Source organism: Siphateles boraxobius, unplaced genomic scaffold, assembly GCF_051911475.1.
Source record: "Siphateles boraxobius isolate OS27281-9 unplaced genomic scaffold, OSU_SipBor_1 13, whole genome shotgun sequence".
Lineage (NCBI taxonomy): Eukaryota > Metazoa > Chordata > Actinopteri > Cypriniformes > Leuciscidae > Siphateles > Siphateles boraxobius.
In genome coordinates this window covers 28,885,058-28,891,709 of record NW_027508733.1, presented here as the reverse complement: position 1 = coordinate 28,891,709, position 6,652 = coordinate 28,885,058, and the positions used below count along the sequence as shown (strand labels likewise).

The 6,652-nt window shown below is 40.7% G+C and overlaps 1 long non-coding RNA gene across 1 annotated transcript; it reads left to right on the top strand.

The window, feature by feature from the left end:
* The first annotated feature begins 2,782 nt into the window (after window positions 1-2,782).
* LOC143736260 (uncharacterized) lies at window positions 2,783-3,546 on the top strand. Its single transcript, XR_013203407.1, has 3 exons — window positions 2,783-2,883; window positions 3,013-3,069; window positions 3,412-3,546. It is a non-coding gene; the product is annotated as an uncharacterized LOC143736260 (long non-coding RNA).
* Window positions 3,547-6,652: the final 3,106 nt, after the last annotated feature.

Sequence of the window (6,652 nt, the reverse complement as noted above, 5' to 3'; positions counted from 1 at the left end):
AACGGTTCCGTATGGCATACCACCTACCACAAAACACAATATCTGCCCAACCACCCGTCATTCACGCAATATACACAGGAACGTAATGACTGTAAATACTATACAACCTATACAAATAAACCAACAGTTGCTGCTGAGACCTAACCACAATCTCACCGCAACCCAACCATACGTGCCAACCCGTTTGACTAAGGCTGTCGAGCCCCACTGGTGCGTTAATATGCAGTTTCAGTGGCAACGGTTCCGTATGGCATACCACCTACCGCAAAACACAATATCTGCCCAACCACCCGTCATTCACGCAATATACACAGGAACGTAATGACTGTAAATACTATACAACCTATACAAAATAAACCAACAGTTGCTGCTGAGACCTAACCACAATCTCACAATCTTTCCGCAACCCAACCATACGCGCCAACCCGTTTGACTAAGGCTGTCGAGCCCCACTGGTGCGTTAATATGCAGTTTCAGTGGCAACGGTTCCGTATGGCATACCACCTACCGCAAAACACAATATCTGCCCAACCACCCGTCATTCACGCAATATATACAGGAACGTAATGACTGTAAATACTATACAAATATTTATATTATATATACTATACTATATTTATATTATAATATTATTATCATTTCTAAATAATACTTTTATATGAATAGATTTCATTTAGATGAATGAAAATTCAATTTTGTTGCATCATTTATTGCTTATATTTTTGCCTTGCCATCAGTTGTGTCAGTTATTTACAGTCGTATGCACTGTAACTGTTCATCTGTTAGACAAATCAGTTGTATACATCAAACATCTCCACTGTTTCTCTACATTCACATTAATTCATTGTCATATCCATCACCACACACATTTTTTTTAAATATTTAAAAAGCTCTCATCACACAAAAATGAATCCACAATTTACGAGATCATGCTCTACTTAATATAAAAATGCAAGTCATTTATTTTCTAATAAGCTCTTGCCCAAACCAATATTAAATTGTGTGACAGGTGTACAGTTCACCATTTGGTCCTTAGGGCAGTTAATTTATCTCATTGACAAATGTATAATTATTCTACATTGTGGAAAAACTGATAAAACTAGTTAAAAAAATGATCTTAGACAATTCTTGAGTTGCAGAAGTTATTCTGTTTTTAAATAACAGCTGTATATTGAGATGTGGTGGAAATGACATTTGTTCATTGCAGATCGGATTTTTAAAAAAAATATTAACAACTTCTCTTGTAATCTAAGTTTGTCCTCTTACAGACCTTAAATCTAGACAAATTATTTAAACTTGTGCCCAGACAGCACGTTCAGTCTAACCAATGTTGGCAATTGGAGAGAACCAGTCGGAGGGAACCGCGAAGAATCATTTTGCCGATCCCGCTTCTTTTTTTCCACAAATGCTTCTACGCAACCGTGGTCCACATCAAGCCGGTGGTGTATGTTGAGTTTGTGTAGATCCGTAATGCACAATTTATTTTATATGATGATAATACCCAACAAACAGACAAAAGTATAACCTTTTTTTAACCAAGGTGGCGCGTGCACGTTTTTATGCGTTTTTTTGAAATGCATGCCCCCGGAACCCCCTAGGGGGAGCACCCCCACATGATAAATCCCAGTTTAACCCCTGAGTATAAGTTATGTTTATCCATTTCAAACACACAATTTTCAGGTCAGTATGGGATTATTTTGTTCTGTGTAACTTGTTACTTATTTTTTTTATTGAAAAATATTGTTTTGTTAGAAAAACGTCGAGTTTCCTGAGAATTGTTTTCAATAAACGGATGACGGAAATTGGCCCCGGAGGATTAACGTTAGCGTGTTTTTAGACTTGGTTAGTTGGTATTGACTTGTTGACTTTAGTTACTGACTGTTAATATGTTCGCGTATTAAATATTTTCAGTGAGTTATTCAGTAAGGCTAACATCTTTCCGTGGCAGGGGCAGCTGCCACCGAGACCTGTCACTGAGGAGAGGTAAGTTAACGTTAACGTTAAACAGCCAGGTTAAACTAATAAACGGTCATAAAATTGACGGACTGTCTTTTGTCCTCACAAAAATGACATCTGTCCTTTTATAATAATAACCCCTTACACTCTGAAGGCATTTTTAATGATTTCGTCTAAGTGACATGCTTAAAATTAAAGGCAGCACTTTTGTTGTGCGTCTCTATGGTAACGTTAAAAGTAGACCTGTCAATCAAAGAGCTCAGTTTAGTAGGCCTACAAGCGCATCTGTAGACCTGTAGACAGTCAGACAAAGAAGTGGTTATGAAGTAGTAAAGTGATAGTAAGTGAAGTAAGTGTTTTTCGGACACACACCTGTTCATCAAATACAGCCTTTATTAACCTTTGTAATTTAAACAAAATAGAATAATTGTCTTTTCTGTTTTTTCAGTGGTCGATTTTCATCTGATTTTTGTAAGTGATCAATCTAGAAGTCATCCTACAGTTCTGATTTGCCATGTTCTTAACATACTGTTTCAGTCAATAAAGATAAATTAAAACAGAGTGCATATTAATTATAGGCATTTGCAATATATGTTACTCCTTTTTGTGTTTCTTCTTTTTCTCAACAGGAGCTACATACACCCCAAAGGCTCTTTTCAGAGCCATTTTACACAGCGGCTTTGCCTTTGTACAGTAAGTATGTGTTTTAATTAACCTCAAAGACAACTAAAGACTTCTTTTAATGATGTAAATTGCCAATTGTCGTTTTTTGTGCACTATATCGGACATTTTTCAATCGTTATTGATAAAGATGTATCATTGATATGCAAGGAAAGCAGAAACCGAAATGTGTGTAACCAGCATTAATAATTTGTTTTTCCATTTAAGTTATTACATCAGTGATGTATCACCTTCTTCTTACTGAATGTAAGTTTCCGTTAAATATGTGATGCATTGGGTCTTTAAACTTGTGGCTGTAAGCGCACTTGAAAAGTTTGAGAATAAAAAGCCTACTTCCTGTTTGGCAGTTTCACCACCTTTTATCATTTCATATAGTGACAACCGTTAATTGGCTGCAGGAAGCCAAATATGAAGGGCTGGGCTCTCCTGAACGTAAGCTATTTAGCATGCAGATGGAGAACACACTGAGACAGGCATGCACACACACACACACACACACACACACAGACACACAGACACACAGACACACAGACACACAGACACACAGACACACACACACACACACACACACACACACACACACACACACACACACACACACACACACACACACACACACACACACACACAGCACACACAGCACAGTCCTATACAAAATAGGGAATGACAGAAAAAGTTTGAGAACTACTGCTGTGGGGTCACTGGTTTAGCTCTGTTAGTTGGACCTGGGTGATGCTCTTCTTTGTGTAACGGGCCTTTTTCTGTATTTCCTAGCGCCACAAGATGATTGGCAGCAAGACACACCCAGTGTTGAAGGGATGTGCTCTCCTGAATGTAAGTTAATTAACACGAAGACACAGAACAGGGTCTGTTAAACAACTTTGTAAGCAATTAAAGCTGTCAAACACAGACACTCAGTGCGGTTACATGTCCAGTCCAGTCTAGTCTAGTCATCTAGTCTGTTCTCCTGCAATCAGACTAGCTGTCTTAATTTAAAACTACTTACAGTCAAGTTAGTTTGACCCGAGAGCATGGTGACTAGCGCTCTCTCTCTCTCTCTCTCTCTCTCTCTCTCTCTCTCTCTCTCTCTCTCTCTCTCTCTCTCTCTCTCTCTCTCTCTCTCTCTCTCTCTCTCTCTCTCTCTCTCTCTCTCTCTCTCTCTCTCTCTCTCTCTCTCTCTCTCTCTCTCTCTCTCTCTCTCTCTCTCTCATTAAAAAACAAGACACATTTCATACTTTTTGTTAACACCTATATTTTTTCTGTTTTCCACAGGTCAAAGATTTGCCAGATCAGCTCCTGCTGGATGTACAGGTATTTTGGGCAGGCTCTCTATGCTGTTGTCAGTAAACTACTGTATTATGAGCATTGCTTGTTAATTGTTTTTTGTATAATTTTGTATATTTTCTTCCTGTACTTTCCCCAGCTGTTGAAAGGCTCCTTTTGGAAGACAGACCTTAAAGCAGCACTATGCAGGATTTCTGTTTTTGTCAAACAGCGATCCCTAGAGTCGCTGTAGAGTACTTGTATTTAACGTTACTGTCGTAAACACCACTCACGCAGAGCGTATCTGCACTCACGGCTTCTGCACTTCATAATAACAAAGTAGCCTACCGCGTTAGGCTTACCAGAGCCTCAATGCGAGATGACACCAATAAAGTGTATCATGTACGTCGCATTATTTCGTAGGGCTCTCAAGTTTTGAAGACAGGCAAGAGTGACATCCAGCCAACAGATACATTTTTGTCATTGGTTGTTGCGTTAAATCTTACCCAGATACAATAGTGCTATTTTCTGATTGGCTATTGTGTAGCTCGACGAACAACACTAGAGGAGACGCGATTGATTCCTGCCGGTTCCACAGTGAGAGTGACGCGGCCAGAGTTTTGGCATATTAAATATATTACAAATAGCTTTTCAGCGTGAGAAATACAATGTGTGGCGGGAGAGCGTAACAAAAGACTGAAATGAGTGACTGTCACGCTCAATGCCTGACACTTGAGAGCCCTGATTTCGTAACAATGTCCGTTATGATGTTGTTAGACATGATTATTGCAATTTATCATAATAGTTTGCAAATTGCGCTCATTTACACTATTTACAACGTGTAGGCTTATTTATGTCCTAATAATTATGTGAGAAATTGACAACTGTTCTCATGATAATCGCAGGAATCAACTTTAACAGTGTAAGACTGAGCGAGTGGGACTCTTGTCCGGTTCCTCGTGCTGTCAGATTCGCGTTACCTTTTTCTAGACTCTTCCGACCGCGCTTTGTGCCCGTGGGACCGTGCCATGGGACGATAGCTGTTCTTATAGCTAGCCGTGTCCTGGATGGGGGCGTGTACGCGTGCAGTCCCGTAAAGCAATTCGTTACGTCGCGAGACCTGATATCACACGATACTTCCTAACACTGAGGCCGGCGGCCCAAAGTTGCAAGGGTGGTTTTGCGGCTCACAGGCACCAGGGGGGTGCGAGACGACCACCTCTCTCTCTCTCTCTCTCTCTCTCTCTCTCTCTCTCTCTCTCTCTCTCTCTCTCTCTCTCTCTCTCTCTCTCTCTCTCTCTCTCTCTCTCTCATTAAAAAACAAGACACATTTCATACTTTTTGTTAACACCTATATTTTTTCTGTTTTCCACAGGTCAAAGATTTGCCAGATCAGCTCCTGCTGGATGTACAGGTATTTTGGGCAGGCTCTCTATGCTGTTGTCAGTAAACTACTGTATTATGAGCATTGCTTGTTAATTGTTTTTTGTATAATTTTGTATATTTTCTTCCTGTACTTTCCCCAGCTGTTGAAAGGCTCCTTTTGGAAGACAGACCTTAAAGCAGCACTATGCAGGATTTCTGTTTTTGTCAAACAGCGATCCCTAGAGTCGCTGTAGAGTACTTGTATTTAACGTTACTGTCGTAAACACCACTCACGCAGAGCGTATCTGCACTCACGGCTTCTGCACTTCATAATAACAAAGTAGCCTACCGCGTTAGGCTTACCAGAGCCTCAATGCGAGATGACACCAATAAAGTGTATCATGTACGTCGCATTATTTCGTAGGGCTCTCAAGTTTTGAAGACAGGCAAGAGTGACATCCAGCCAACAGATACATTTTTGTCATTGGTTGTTGCGTTAAATCTTACCCAGATACAATAGTGCTATTTTCTGATTGGCTATTGTGTAGCTCGACGAACAACACTAGAGGAGACGCGATTGATTCCTGCCGGTTCCACAGTGAGAGTGACGCGGCCAGAGTTTTGGCATATTAAATATATTACAAATAGCTTTTCAGCGTGAGAAATACAATGTGTGGCGGGAGAGCGTAACAAAAGACTGAAATGAGTGACTGTCACGCTCAATGCCTGACACTTGAGAGCCCTGATTTCGTAACAATGTCCGTTATGATGTTGTTAGACATGATTATTGCAATTTATCATAATAGTTTGCAAATTGCGCTCATTTACACTATTTACAACGTGTAGGCTTATTTATGTCCTAATAATTATGTGAGAAATTGACAACTGTTCTCATGATAATCGCAGGAATCAACTTTAACAGTGTAAGACTGAGCGAGTGGGACTCTTGTCCGGTTCCTCGTGCTGTCAGATTCGCGTTACCTTTTTCTAGACTCTTCCGACCGCGCTTTGTGCCCGTGGGACCGTGCCATGGGACGATAGCTGTTCTTATAGCTAGCCGTGTCCTGGATGGGGGCGTGTACGCGTGCAGTCCCGTAAAGCAATTCGTTACGTCGCGAGACCTGATATCACACGATACTTCCTAACACTGAGGCCGGCGGCCCAAAGTTGCAAGGGTGGTTTTGCGGCTCACAGGCACCAGGGGGGTGCGAGACGACCACCATTCAACACAAAATCAGTAATATAAACATTACAATGACTCCAAAGCTGTTCGGTTAAGGTAAAAAAGTTACTTAGTTCTGCTTTAAATCACGGCCTATTCATCAGGTACTCCGGAGTAAGTCCTACAATGTGTTGAAGCAACATTCTGTCACTATTCAACCCATAT